Raw genomic sequence first — 13714 nt, 5'->3', positions numbered from 1 at the left:
CTCTACCATAGCAGAACTGCCTTCCTGCTGGATTTTCTGGATCATTTTCTCATTATCCTTTTCCTCCTCAAGATTGCTCACCGCCAAGGTAAAAACTTCCATGTTTTTATAAATGAAACAAACTTTAAAGTTCTTACTAATTTTTAATGCAATCTTTATTCAGGTAAAATGGAGCAAGGTCTCCAGGATTCTGTCCATTATGGTTCATTAGCACCATCAATGTACTTGACTCTTTGCAAACTATAAAGGGAGCCATTCCTTTGTCATCAGTTTCCTTTCTGGATAGTTTTGGACAGGTCCAAAGAACAAGACCTTGTTATTGAGGAATGGGTTGAGATTGGTTGTGCAGTCTTCATTTCTGATTCTAGAGGGTAGCTTGATAGCATATTGGGGCATTTGTTTTGTCAGTTTCTCTCAAGGGCTGCTTCAAACACAAGTGGTGTCCCTGTCTTCTCCCACTTCTTGCCCCCCTCGGAGTAATCCTTCTTCCATCCTCTCTTACAATTTTATTTATATGTATTAAAAAAATTCTTTATAAAAATACATTGTTTCTATCAGTGAGAACAGGTTGATTGGGGCAAGGCATGAGGGTGCACGGGACAGACTGCTAGGGCAGAGGAAGGACAGTGACATGGAAGGTGGGGGAAGAGGGGTGCACAGAGAAGCAGCAAACACCATGAAGTTCCCCCACGTGGGCTGTGTGAGAAGCAGGGACAGTAGCAGTGGCTGGGAGTGGAGAGGAAGGGGGCCCGGGAATAGCGCTGAGGTGATGGCACCATAAAGTAGCTGAGGTGAGTGGAACAGTAACAGTCGGGATGACTAGAAGAAGCCTCTGTTTGGGATAGGAGGTAAGGGAACTGGGGAATCAGGAAGGAAAAGAGACTGCCCCATTCTCCTCCTTCCCATCCAGTATCCCTTTCTCCACTGCTGCCTTCTGTCACTGGACAATGGGAGGTTGTCTTAGGACTGAGCAGATCTGAAGCCTTGCTTCAGGCCCATGAGGCAGAGCCTGGGCTCAGATCAGCCATCCCACACTCATTATGTGGTGTATATTAGAGGAGTGAAGAGCAAGCATGGGCACAACTCTGACTCTCTCTCCTGACCTGTGGAGGCCCTTTCCAAACAAAGTGACCTGTGACTACATGTTCAGTAACCACTCAGAACCATCCCTATTTTCCCCCATCCCAACCTCTAGTCATAAATTTTGTAATTAAACTGCCAGTTGGTTAAGCTTACCTCAGCATCTCTCCACCTTAGCGGGTCTACCTAAGGCACCCTTCAGAGCCTGTGTACTACTCTGGAGTTAGATGAATGGCTTATTGTTGAACCTGACCACCTTACCTCTATGGATCTCCATAGTGGCCTGGGGAAAGGGCTTCAAAACTGAACAGCGGCCTCATGAACAGGAGTACAGAATACCATCACTAAGCTTTTGCCCTTTCTGATAGTCTGTTTTAAGTATATACTGAGGTAAAAATCACCTAAGGCACAAAGACTGTTTTTGTCATATGAATGTGTCCCACAGAGAGCAATATACATGAATAACTGCCTCCCTGGCTAGTTTATGATGTAGGATGTTTCATGTCATTACTACTGACTGCTTTACTTTTCAGAGTATTAAAGTGTGTGTGCTGTTTGCAGCTTGACTGTTGATTAACAAGAAAGCAGCTTCTCTGAATACAGGCTGTAGGCAAACTAGTGTTTTAACCTTATGATAGCAACTAGCTGAAGGCCAGTCATAAGGCAGGATGTAATCAAGTCATGTGCTAGTTGCAGCATTTCAAGCACTATTTCTATATTTAAATCATAACTTGTCCAGTTTCAGAGTAGCAGCCATGTTAGTCTGTATTCGCAAAAAGAAAAGGAGTACTTGTGGCACCTTAGAGACTAACCAGTTTATTTGAGCATAAGCTTTCGTGAGCTACAGCTCACTTCATCGGATACGTACTGTGGAAAATATAGAAGATGTTTTTATACACACAAACCATGAAAAAATGGGTGTTTATCACTACAAAAGGTTTTCTCTCCCCCCCACTCCACTCTTCTGCTGGTAATAGCTTATCTAAAGTGATCACTCTCTTGCAATGTGTATGATAATCAAGGTGGGCCATTTCCAGCACAAATCCAGGTTCCCCCCCCCCAACAAACCCACTCTCCTGTTAGCAACAGATTATCTAAAGTGATCACTCTCCTTACAATGTATATGATAATCAAGGTGGGCCATTTCCAGCACAAATCCAGGTTTTCTCCCCACGCGCCCCCCCCCCCACACACACACACAGACCCACTCTCATGCTGTTGTATATATGTTTCCCCTTCCCTTCCCCGGCCCTCCCACTACCTTTTTAGAGTTATTTTCAGATCATAGTAATTGTAAGAAAATAAAAACCCACCTGTTCCTGACAGAAGTGGAAATGGAATCAACAAAAATTTCCCCTTGCTAAACACATCTTGCCACCTTCCATGGATTTGTGAAGGCAACTGGTGTTATGGTAAATTGTGTGGTGTGAACAAACCATCTTTCCTCTAAGAGATGGCAAAGGCCTGTTGCTCATCTATTTAGTGACCCACGTGGCCTGGTGGACAGTACAGTTGGCTATCTAATAAATTATTTGAAAAAACAAAGCCATTTTTGATGCCTGCAGAACAAATGTCAAATTAGTTTCTGGAGCGACTTCAAGTGGAATTACACTTTGGATTTGGCCCCATTTATATTTTACTAGTGAAGGACATGCTGATATCAGTTCAGTGACAGGGACATCTGCAACTCAATCATCATTTCACCCCATACATAACTATCTTTGAAATGTAGTGTTGAAGTGGACCTTAAGAAGTCATCAATTCCAGCCCCTTGGGCTGAGGCAGGACCAAGTAATCCTAAACCCTCCCTGAGAGATGTTTGTCCAACCTGTTCTTAAAAACCTCCAATGATGAGGATTCCACAGCCTCCCTTGGAAGACTGTTCCAGAGCTTAATTACCCTGAGTGTTAGAAAGATTTTCCTAATAGCTAACTTAAATCTCCCTTGCTGCAGATTAAGCCCATTACTACTTGTCCTACCTTCAGTGGACATGGAGAACATCTGATCACCATCCTCTTTATAACCACCCTTAACATATCTGAAGACTATCTGGTCCCGCCAAGTCTTTTTGTTTTTCCTCAAAATTAAACATGCCCAATTTATTTAACGTTTCCTCGTAGGTCAGGTTTTCCTAAACCTTTCATCTTTTTGTTGCTCTCCTCTGAACCTTTTCCAGTTTATCCACATCTTTCCTAAAATGTGATGCCCAGAATTGGATGTAGTCCTCCACGGCTGAGTAGAGCAGGACAATTAACTCCCGTGCATTATATGTGACACTCCCGTCAATACTCTCCAGCATGATATTAGCTTTTTTTCACAACTGTATCACATTGTTGTCTCATATTCAATTTTTGATCCAGTATACCCCCCAGTTCTGCTTCAAGTGATGGTCCCTATATGTATTCCAAACACAGGTGTGCATGTGTACCCTGCGCTGGAGCCAGAAGATTTCTGTAGCAGTGTCCATTGACCCCCACATGCATCGTATGTAGCCTTGTGTTCCAGGCGAGGTTATATGAGACTGTGGGATGATGATGCCCTCTTACTTACCTCTTACTGCTGCATGCTCGGAATCAGAATCCTCATTCTCTGTGCTTGTAGTTTGACTGTGAGAGCCTTCTTGTTTGTTACTGTGCATAATTTTTTTGTTTTGCTTTTATAGGTGGTGGTGTTAGTGTATTTAGTTTCCTTTCACCCTGCTCGGGGCCCAGCCCCACTTTCTTCTGGGGACTATGCCCCGCATTCTGGGGTTCAAAAATTGTGCTTCTTACTCTCACTGCTTCCTAGTGAGTGACGAGCCACCAATGTTTCCTTTGTTGCCTCGGGAAGTATATCTCTCTGTGAGTTCTGTAGGTCTTTCTCGCCACAGACCCGCAAGGCTCATCTGCTATGCTTCCATAAGTTTTTCATGGAGGAGGCTCTCAGGCCACATGCACAGTCCAACCTGGGACAGTCGGACCTGGTGGTGCACTGCCCTTCACTGGCAGTAAGTATCCTGCCTAGCACATCCTGTGCCTTGCATCCAGCAGTACAGATGGTGTAGGACAGACTTAAACATGAGAACCACAAATGCTTTCACGGTCATCGCAGCAGTGAAATGAACATGTTTCACTTTCTGAGCTTAGCACCATTGCCTCCCCCTCAACGTCATCTCCATCTCTATCATTCTGAACTACCTCTCGGAACTTAAGACCTCAGGCCTCTCCCTCAGCTGTGTCCCGGTCCACTTGGTGGCGCTTAGTATCTTCCTTCCACCTGTGGACAGACGTTCGGTGTTTACTCACCCCACCACCGCTTGCTTCCTGAAGCAGCTGTTAAACAGCTTCCCGTCAGTTCTCAAACCTAGGCCCCTCTGGGACCTCAACTTTGTGCTATCCACCTTCACCAGACCCCCACTTCAAGCCCCTGGCCGTGTGATCTCTTTCTATGGAGATCATCTTCCTTGTAGCTATCACCTCCACTTGGTGGGTCAGCAAATTGGCAGCCATGATGGGTGATTCCGCCCCTTATATGGTCTTTCAAAACGAGAAGGTTTCCTTATGCCTTCACCCCCAAATTCCTCCCAAAGATGGTCTCGGAGTTTCACCTCAACCAGTCGATTCAACTCCCGGTCTTCCATACTAAGCCGCACACTACTCCTGCAGACAGGACCCTGCACTTGCTTGATGTCCATCGTACACTTGCATTCTACCTGGAGAGAACCCACATCTTCTGTGCCTCTCCATGCTTGTTCGTGGCCATTGCGGTCAGGTCCTGGGTCCAAGCCCTCTCCTCCCAGTGCATCTTGAAATGGGTCTCTACATGCATCTGCGAGTGCTGTGTGCTGTGTAACACCCTGCCACCCAACTGGATTACGGTGCACTCAACGTGGGCACACATGACCACCTCTGCCTCCCTGGCGGACATATCCTGGCATGACATCTACCAGGCAGGGACCTGGCATTCCATGAACACCTTCACCACTCGTTACACCATTGACCAGGGGGCGGCAGATGATGCGGCCATGGGCTGTGCTGTCCTGCAGACTGTGATACTTCTTGCATCCTCGCATCCACCTTTGCGCTGATCACTGCTTGCTATTTACCCGTTTGACATACATATAGGGCCCATCATTTGAAGAAGAAGAGGAGGTTATTTACCTGTAACTGGTGGTTCTTCGAGATGTGTGGTCCCTATTTGAATTTCAGTACCCTCCCACCATCCCTTCTGCTGCGGACTGTGCTGTTCAGTGGTAAGAGGGTCACTGAGGGGCATTGTACTGTGCAGCCTCATATAACCTTGCCTGGAACTCAGGACTATATATGATGCACGTATAGGTCAATGGACACTGCTACAGCAATCTTCTGGCACATGGCGTCCATGTGCACTCGCATTTGGAATACAAATAGGGACCACACATCTTGAAGAACTGCCAGTTAAAGGTAGGTAATTTCCTCGTCCTTTTCAGCGGTACTACCACCTAGCCAGTTATTTCCCATTTTGTAGTTGTGCATTTGATTTTTCCTTCCTAAGAGAAGTACTTTGCACTTATATTTATTGAATTTCATCTTGTTGAATTCAGACCAGTTCTCCAACTTCTCAAGGTCTTTCTCAATTCTAATTCTTCCCTCCTCTGTGCTCGTGTCATCAGCACGCTCACCACTCTATTATTCAACATCTAGCATACCAGAACATTGTGGTGCTGAACTCTGCAACTGAGATATTGCTGTTGAATAGGTTGAAGAGCCATGCATACTTTGTAATGGACTGCTCTTTGAGAGAGAAGAGAAACAAAAGTACAAGTGGGATTTCCTTTAATTCCAGGAAAGAGGTGTGTGACGGGTTGGCTCACAGAAACCCCCCTGGGAACTGCCACCTCATGTGCTGAGACTACCTCTGAGCCCATTTTCCCTGCCAGCTTGGGACTTCAATGCCCTGCCTGGTTGTGCCAGACACACTAGCCTGCTGCAAACACAGACCCAGGTCTGAACCACGTCCCCCAAAAGCTGCAGGCTTAACTGAAAACAGCTTAAGAAGTATTCATGTCTCCAACACCCAGATACCCAGTTCCTAATGGGATCCAAATCCCAAATAAGTCTGTTTTACTCTTTTTATAAAGCTTATATGGGGTAAACTCATAAATTGTTCCCTCTATAACACTGACAGAGAGATATGCACAGCTGTTCGCTCCCCCAGGAATTAATACTTGCTCTGGGTTAATTAATAAGTAAAAATGATTTTATTAAATATAAAAAGTAGGATTTAAGTGGTTCCAAATAATAGACAGAACAAAGCGAACTACCAAGCAAAATAAAATAAAACACGCAAGTCTAAGCCGAATACAGTAAGAAAACCGAATACAGATAAAATCTCACCCTCAGAGATGTTTCAATAAGTTTCTTTCATAGACTGGACACCTTCCTAGTCTGGGCCCAATCCTTTCCCCTGGTACAGTCCCTGTTCCAGCTCAGGTGGTAGCTAGGGGATTTCTTATGACTGCAGCTTCCATTGTTCTGTTCCACCCCCTTATATAGCTTTGGCACAAGGCGGGAATCTTTTGTCTCTTTGGGTTCCCACCCAGCCTTTTAAATGGAAAAGCCCCAGGTTTACGATGGATTCTAGTTCAGGTGACATGATCACATGTCACTGTAAGACTTCATTACCCACTTGTCAGCACACACGTATACAAGACGACTTACAAGTAAACAGAGCCATTTACAACCAATTGTCCTGGTTAATGGAGCCATCAAGATTCCAAGCCACCTTTAATGGCCCACACTTTGCATAATTACAATAGGACCTCAGAGTTATATTTCATATTTCTAGTTTCAGATACAAGAATGTTACATTTATACAAATTGGATGACCACACTCAGTAGATTATAAGCTTTGTAATGATACCTTACAAGAGACCTTTTGCATGAAGCATATTCCAGTTACATTATATTCACACTCATTAGCATATTTTCATAAAATCATATAGAGTGCAATCTCATAATGTGGATTAGTGTGGAGCAGTATTTAAAACTAACAAGAAGCTTTGGAATTTCTTAAATGCCTTGAGTGTTTTAGGATGGACAAAACCAAAAAAATTAACCCCAAAGTGTGATGCTTTGAATGAATGCTGAGCATTCTCCCAATGCATAGAAGATAATAGGAATTGGGATGCAAGGTTAAGCAGACCCAAGACAGGGCTGCTGAAGAGTCCCTGTCATAAAGTTTTTTTGGAAAATAAAATCTCCTTTCTCGGGGTTTGCATTTACTGTGTTTCTAGTAACACAATTTTAAAAAGTCGTAAGCCAGGGTCACAGCCACGTGCCTCCTTGTATAGCTAGCAACCATTTAACACCAGCTGAACAAAGCAAGGAAGTGATTAACAGAAGTGAACCCTGCTATGTTTACCACTCCCTACTAAGTTAGCTATGCTTTGGGTTCCTGTTGCTGTTGAAAAAGGCCCATCTTTTTATATAATTCTGAACAGAAAGCTTCATTAACCTAGAGTTACAGTTGAGAAAGTAGCAGAATGTAAAAGAACTTAAAATATACTTTTCAGGGTTTTTATCTCCCCCGACATTCAAAAATAAGGAAATTCTAAAACAAGGTTAATTTATATTGTCAACCGGCCTGCCTCCCAGAAAAGAAAAAAAAGATGAGAAGGTATGAAAATGCATATTTATGGTCTCAGAACAGTCTTCCCTGTATTGGTTGTCTTTATAAAAGATATGTGCTAACTCAACCAGAAGTTGTGGGCTTGATGCATGCCTGACTAATGTAATTGCCTTCTACGATGAGATAACTGGCTCTGTGGATGAGGGGAAAGCAGTGGACGTGTTATTCCTTGACTTTAGCAAAGCTTTTGACACGGTCTCCCAGAGTATTCTTGCCAGCAAGTTAAAGAAGTATGGGCTGGATGAATGGACTATAAGGTGGATAGAAAGCTGGCTAGATTGTCGGGCTCAACGGGTAGTGATCAATGGCTCCATGTCTAGTTGGCAGCCGGTATCAAGTGGAGTGCCCTAAGGGTCGGTCCTGGGGCCGGTTTTGTTCAATATCTTCATTAATGATCTGGAGGATGGCATGGATTGCAACCTCAGCAAGTTTGCAGGTGACACTAAACTGGGAGGAGAGGTAAATATGCTGGAGGGTATGGATAGGATACAGAGGGACCTAGACAAATTAGAGGATTGGGCCAAAAGAAATCTGATGAGGTTCAATAAGAACAAGTGCAGAGTCCTGCACTTAGGACGGAAGAATCCCATGCACCGCTACAGACTAGGGACCGAATGGCTCGGCACAGTTCTGCAGAAAAGGACCTAGGGGTTACAGTGGACGAGAAGCTGGATATGAGTCAACAATGTGCCCCTGTTGCCAAAAAGGCCAATGGCATTTTGGGCTGTATAAGTAGGGGCATTGCCGGCAGATAGAGGGACGTGATCATTCCCCTCTATTTGACATTGGTGAGGCCTCATCTGGAGTACTGTGTCCAGTTTTGGGCCCCACACTACAAGAAGAATGTGAAAAAATTGTGAATGTGAAAATGTCCAGCTGAGGGCAACGAAAATGATTTGGGGGCTGGAACACATGACTTATGAGGAGAGGCTGAGGGAATTGGGATTGTTTAGTCTGCAGAAGAGAAGAATGAGGGGAGATTTGATAGCTGCTTTCAACTACCTGAAAGGGGGTTCCAAAGAGGATGGAGCTCGGCTGTTCTCAGTGGTAGCTGATCACAGAACGAGGAGTAATGGTCTCAAGTTGCAATGGGGGAGGTTTAGATTGGATATTAGGAAAAACTTTTTCACTAAGAGGGTGGTGAAATACTGGAATGCGTTACCTAGGGAGGTGGTGGAATCGCCTTCCTTAGAAGTTTTTAAGGTCAGGCTTGAGAAAGCCCTGGCTGGGATGATTTAGTTGGGGATTGGTCCTGCTTTGAGCAGGGGGTTGGACTAGATGACCTCCTGAGGTCCCTTCCAACCCTGATATTCTATGATTCTATGATTATTAGGTGAAATTCTATAGCCTCTGTCATGCAAAAAGTCAGACTATATGATCATAGTGGTCACTTCTGGCCTTAACAATCTATGTATCTTAACTCTGCTCCCATACCATCACAATCTTCCTTGTGTACTTGCGCACTCTTAGTACTTTATAAGGTGAGGTCTTATTATTTATACTGCAGTAGTCTAGAGAAGAATTCCAGCAGGATCTAGCAATGCAGGGTAAATAGGCAACACAATAAATGGTATAATGCTGATAACATGCAAAGTAATGCAAACTGGAAGAAATAATTTGAATTTATATGAAGTGTGAGTTCTCAGTTTTAACCACTCAGGAAAAAGAACTGAGCAGTTCTGTGGAGTGGACAGCTTAATGACACCATCTGCTAAATGTACTCCAATTATTAAAAAAAAAAAAATGTTGGAATGTACAAAAATGGGATAGAAATTATAGTAAAAAATGATGATGCCATTCTGTAAATTGATATGTCCTCACCTAGATTACAGTTCAATTCCAGACAACCTATCAATAAGGCTACAGTTTTGTCAGGGCAATCACAGAAGTCATGGAATCTGTAACTTCCAGAGACCCCTTCACTCTCCCGCAACTCCAGCTGACCTTTACTCTAACATACTCTTATCTTTTTAGGCCTTGAAGTCCTAGCCATAGGAAAGGCTTTATTTGACTAAGTAAATAGGATGGGCTTGTGCTCATGATATAAGATATAGGTCTTAGAATCAGGGGATAAAAGTAGGTTCTATTCCCAGCTCTAGCCAGATTTCCCAAGTTACCTTGAGCAGGTCACTTGAACTGAGAGTCTGTGCCTGTCTGTAAAAAGTATGCTGTGAGGTTATGCTAATTTGCGCTTATAAAGTGTTTCGAGATCTTCTAATGGCATGTGAGTACGTGTGAAGTGGGCTTAGAGCATTTTTAGGCAGATGAAGATCTGAAGTTAAATTTCAAACTCAAAGGTTCATAGTTTCAGTGAGATAAGTATCCCAAGTGTTCAGGCAATATGAAAATTATCTTAATCATAATGTTTAGCACACTTTTCGTATGATACTCGCAAAGTGCTTTACAAACATTAAGTGTCACACTGCCAGTGCAGTAAATATTATCTTCACTTTACAGTTGGGGAAATTGGGTCAGACAGGTTATATGTCACACAGCAAATCAGTTTTAGAGATGGGACTAGAATCTGTGTCTCCTAATTCCAAGTCCTGTGTTCATACCACTCAGCATAACCATACTAATCTGGAGCCTAATCAGAATTATCTGAACTTCCTTGTTCTGCAGAAAATGCTTTTGTGAAAAATTGCCAGTATTTCCAGCTTCTGGCTGGACCAGGAGTACCATCAGAACCATACAGTGCTTTGGAATTCCAGACCCAGTCAGCGTGTATAAATTCCTTGTGTGAAAATAAACAGTGAGAACAAAAATTATCCAAATGTTTATTATTTGTATTATTTTAGTACTTATAAGGCCCAACCAAGATCAGTGTCCCATCTTCCTAAATTCTTTATAAGTTTACAGTAAAAAAGAGTCTTTGCCCCAAAAGCTTTTATGCTAAATAGGCAAGAACCAAAGGAATTCTTATTACCATTATTTTACTGATAGAGAACAGAAACTTACTCAAGGTCACATTAGAAGTTTGTGGCAGATCCACGCTAAAATCCAGATCTTTTGAAGTCCTAGTCTGGTACCTAACTACACAACAATCCTTTCTTCCTATTATTTATCTTTAAATAGTATTCAGAGGCACAATTTAGTTCAAGGCTCATTGAGCAAAGCACTGTAAAAACATGTAGTGAGAGACAGTACCAGCCCTTCAGAGTTTATAGTGTAAAAAGGACATGATATGCAAAAAGCTGCTGTTTAAAAAAAACAAAAAACTACAAAGTAAGAGGAGGAGGAGAACAGGAACAGCAATTACTTAAACTTGAATATGAAATTATTAAATCTTTCTGCATACATGCATAAAGCAAAGCTTGGATTGGTGTAGAAATGGCTAGAGAACACAATCAGAGAGAAAAGATATTTATCTGACTCTTTAAGGATGTGTACATGACTATAGTTTAATGATCCAGTATTATTCCTCTTTATCTTCAACTTGTTTCAGGGGTTATGGAAGAGGGCTAAATTGCCTTTGTTCCCAAGTAAAGAAGATACCACAAACATCACGGTAACATTGACTTTGTAGGAAATGTGTTCAAACTTCACAACAGTTTTGGTTTGGGGGGTGAAGGCTTAGGTGAGTTCCTACTTTAGCTCAATGGCTTCACCCCCCACAAAATAGTTAAACAGAACTGAGATTCCAAAAAGGAAACAAGCTAAAATGTTTGAAGAGACAGCAAAGGAAATGTCTTTTCCTAGTCAGACATACACCTTTTCCTTGCAAAGAGAAACATTTGATGCCTTTGTCATATACCTTTGCCTCATTTCTTGGTTATACAGATTAAATTAAATATTCAGCATTGAGATAAACTTTCACCTCTGAGATGTAGGGTAGCCTAGTGGTCAGAGTACAGGATGGAGAGCTTCCATTCATGAGTTCTAGTCTTCAGTGGGTTTCAGTTTCCCTGTACCAGATCACCTAGTCTGACTTCCTGTATAGCACAGGCCTTCAGCACCCACAAACTAAACCCAACAATCAATATTGGACCAAACTATTACAGTCCACAGGAGACTAGTCCACTATGTGTGACAAAGAGAATAGGAGAGACTGAGGTGTACCCATGCCTGAGGAGCCTGCAATGCAAGAAAATGATTACATGGGATATATTAGATAATCCCAGAAAGTGACGGCCACACACACTGCATAGAAAGGCAAAAACAAAAAACCCAAAGTCTATGCCAATCTGACCTGGGGAAAATACCTTCCCAATCCCACATATGACAATCAATTAGACCCTGAGCATTTGAGCAAGAACCAGTCAGCCAAGCATGTGAGAGAGAATGCTCAGTCCCACCTTAGAGCTCTGGCCTTCCCCATCCAATGTCCCATCTCCAGCTGTGGCCATCCCTGATGCTTCAGAGGAAGGAGATCAACCTCCATCCCAGAATACATTTTTTGGGGGGGGGTTGGGAGGGGGAAGGAATCTCTTCCTGACCCCTGTAGGTAGCTGGCTGAAACCATGAAGCGTGAGCTTTTATGAACATAAGAGGTGAACTGGAAGTGAACCCCAGGGCTGCTGAGCCCTGCACCCTACCAACATAAACAACACCATCATACAACCCAACTCATAAATTTGTCCAGCTCTTTCTTAAAACTAATTAAGTTCTTTGCCCCCACAACTCCTATTGGGAGGTTGTTCCAGAAACACATCTCTAATTGTTAGAAACCTTCTAATTTCCCGTCTGAATTTGTTCATGGCCAGTGTAAACCCATTTGTTCTTGTGCCAACACTGTCCTTTAGCTTAAATAGGTCTTTACCCTCCTAATGCATTTATAGAAAGCAATCATATCCCTCCTCAGCCTTATTTTGCTACGCTAAATAAGCCAAGCTCTTATAGTCTCCTCTCATAAGACAGGCCCTCCACCCCTGATCATCCTAGTAGCTGTTCCTGTTCCAGTTTGGATTCATCTCTCTAGAACTTGGGTGACCCAAACTGTACACAGTATTCCAAATGAAGTCCTCCCAGAACCTTGTAGAATGGGATTAATACTTCTCTATCTCTATTGGCAATGCCTTGCCTGATATATACTAGGATTGCATTTACCTTTTTTTCACAGCCTCAGCACATTGGTGACTCACAGCCATCCTGTGATCAACCCATACATCCAGGTGCCTTTTTTCCTCTGTTGCTTCTAACTGATGAGCTCCCAGTTTGTAGCAGAAATTCTTATGATTAGACTCAAAGTGTATGTCCTTGCACTTCGTACTATTGAATTTCATTCCACTTCTGTCATTCCAGTCTTCAAGGTCATCCAGATCTTCCTGCATAATATTCCAATCCTCTTCAGTATTGATGATGCTTCCTAACATTGTATCATCAGCAAATGTCATTAGTACACTCCTACTTTTTGTGCCAAGGTCATTAATAAAAATATTGAATAGGATTGGTCCCAAGATTGATCCTTGAGGAATTCCATTAATGACCTCACACCAGTTTGATAGTTCACATTTCAGCAAAAGCTGTAGCAGTCTCCCCTTTAGCAAGTTCCTTAGCCACCTTACAATTCTTGTATTAATCTTCTAATTTCCTGTGTGGTACTGTCTCAAATGCTTTACTGACAGCTAAGTATATTAGATATACTGCATTTCCCATACCTAAAAAACCACTTATTTTCTCAAAGGAGGAAATCAGGTTAGACTGGCATAATCTATCTTTGGTAAACCCATGTTGCATTATGTCCCCTTTATCATTTGCCACCATTAGTTTAGTTATTCTTTGCTTCAAGATTTGTTTTAAAGCATTGCTTACTATTGAGGTCAGAGTAACAGGTCTGTAATTGTTCAGATCACTTTTTTCCCTTTCTTAAATATAGATATGACAGTAGCTGTTGGTCAGCTGGAACCCTCCCCTCCCCCCCCGATAGATGGATTTATTAAAAACCCTTGCTACTAGACTAGCAGTCTCATGTACCAGTTCTTTCAGTATTCTGGGATGGAAATTATCCAGTTCCCCTTCTTACACTACATCTTTCTCATGGGTATAT

This window comes from Natator depressus, chromosome 8 (genome assembly GCF_965152275.1).
Source record: "Natator depressus isolate rNatDep1 chromosome 8, rNatDep2.hap1, whole genome shotgun sequence".
NCBI classification, from domain to species: domain Eukaryota; kingdom Metazoa; phylum Chordata; order Testudines; family Cheloniidae; genus Natator; species Natator depressus.
This window is presented reverse-complemented; position numbering follows the sequence as displayed.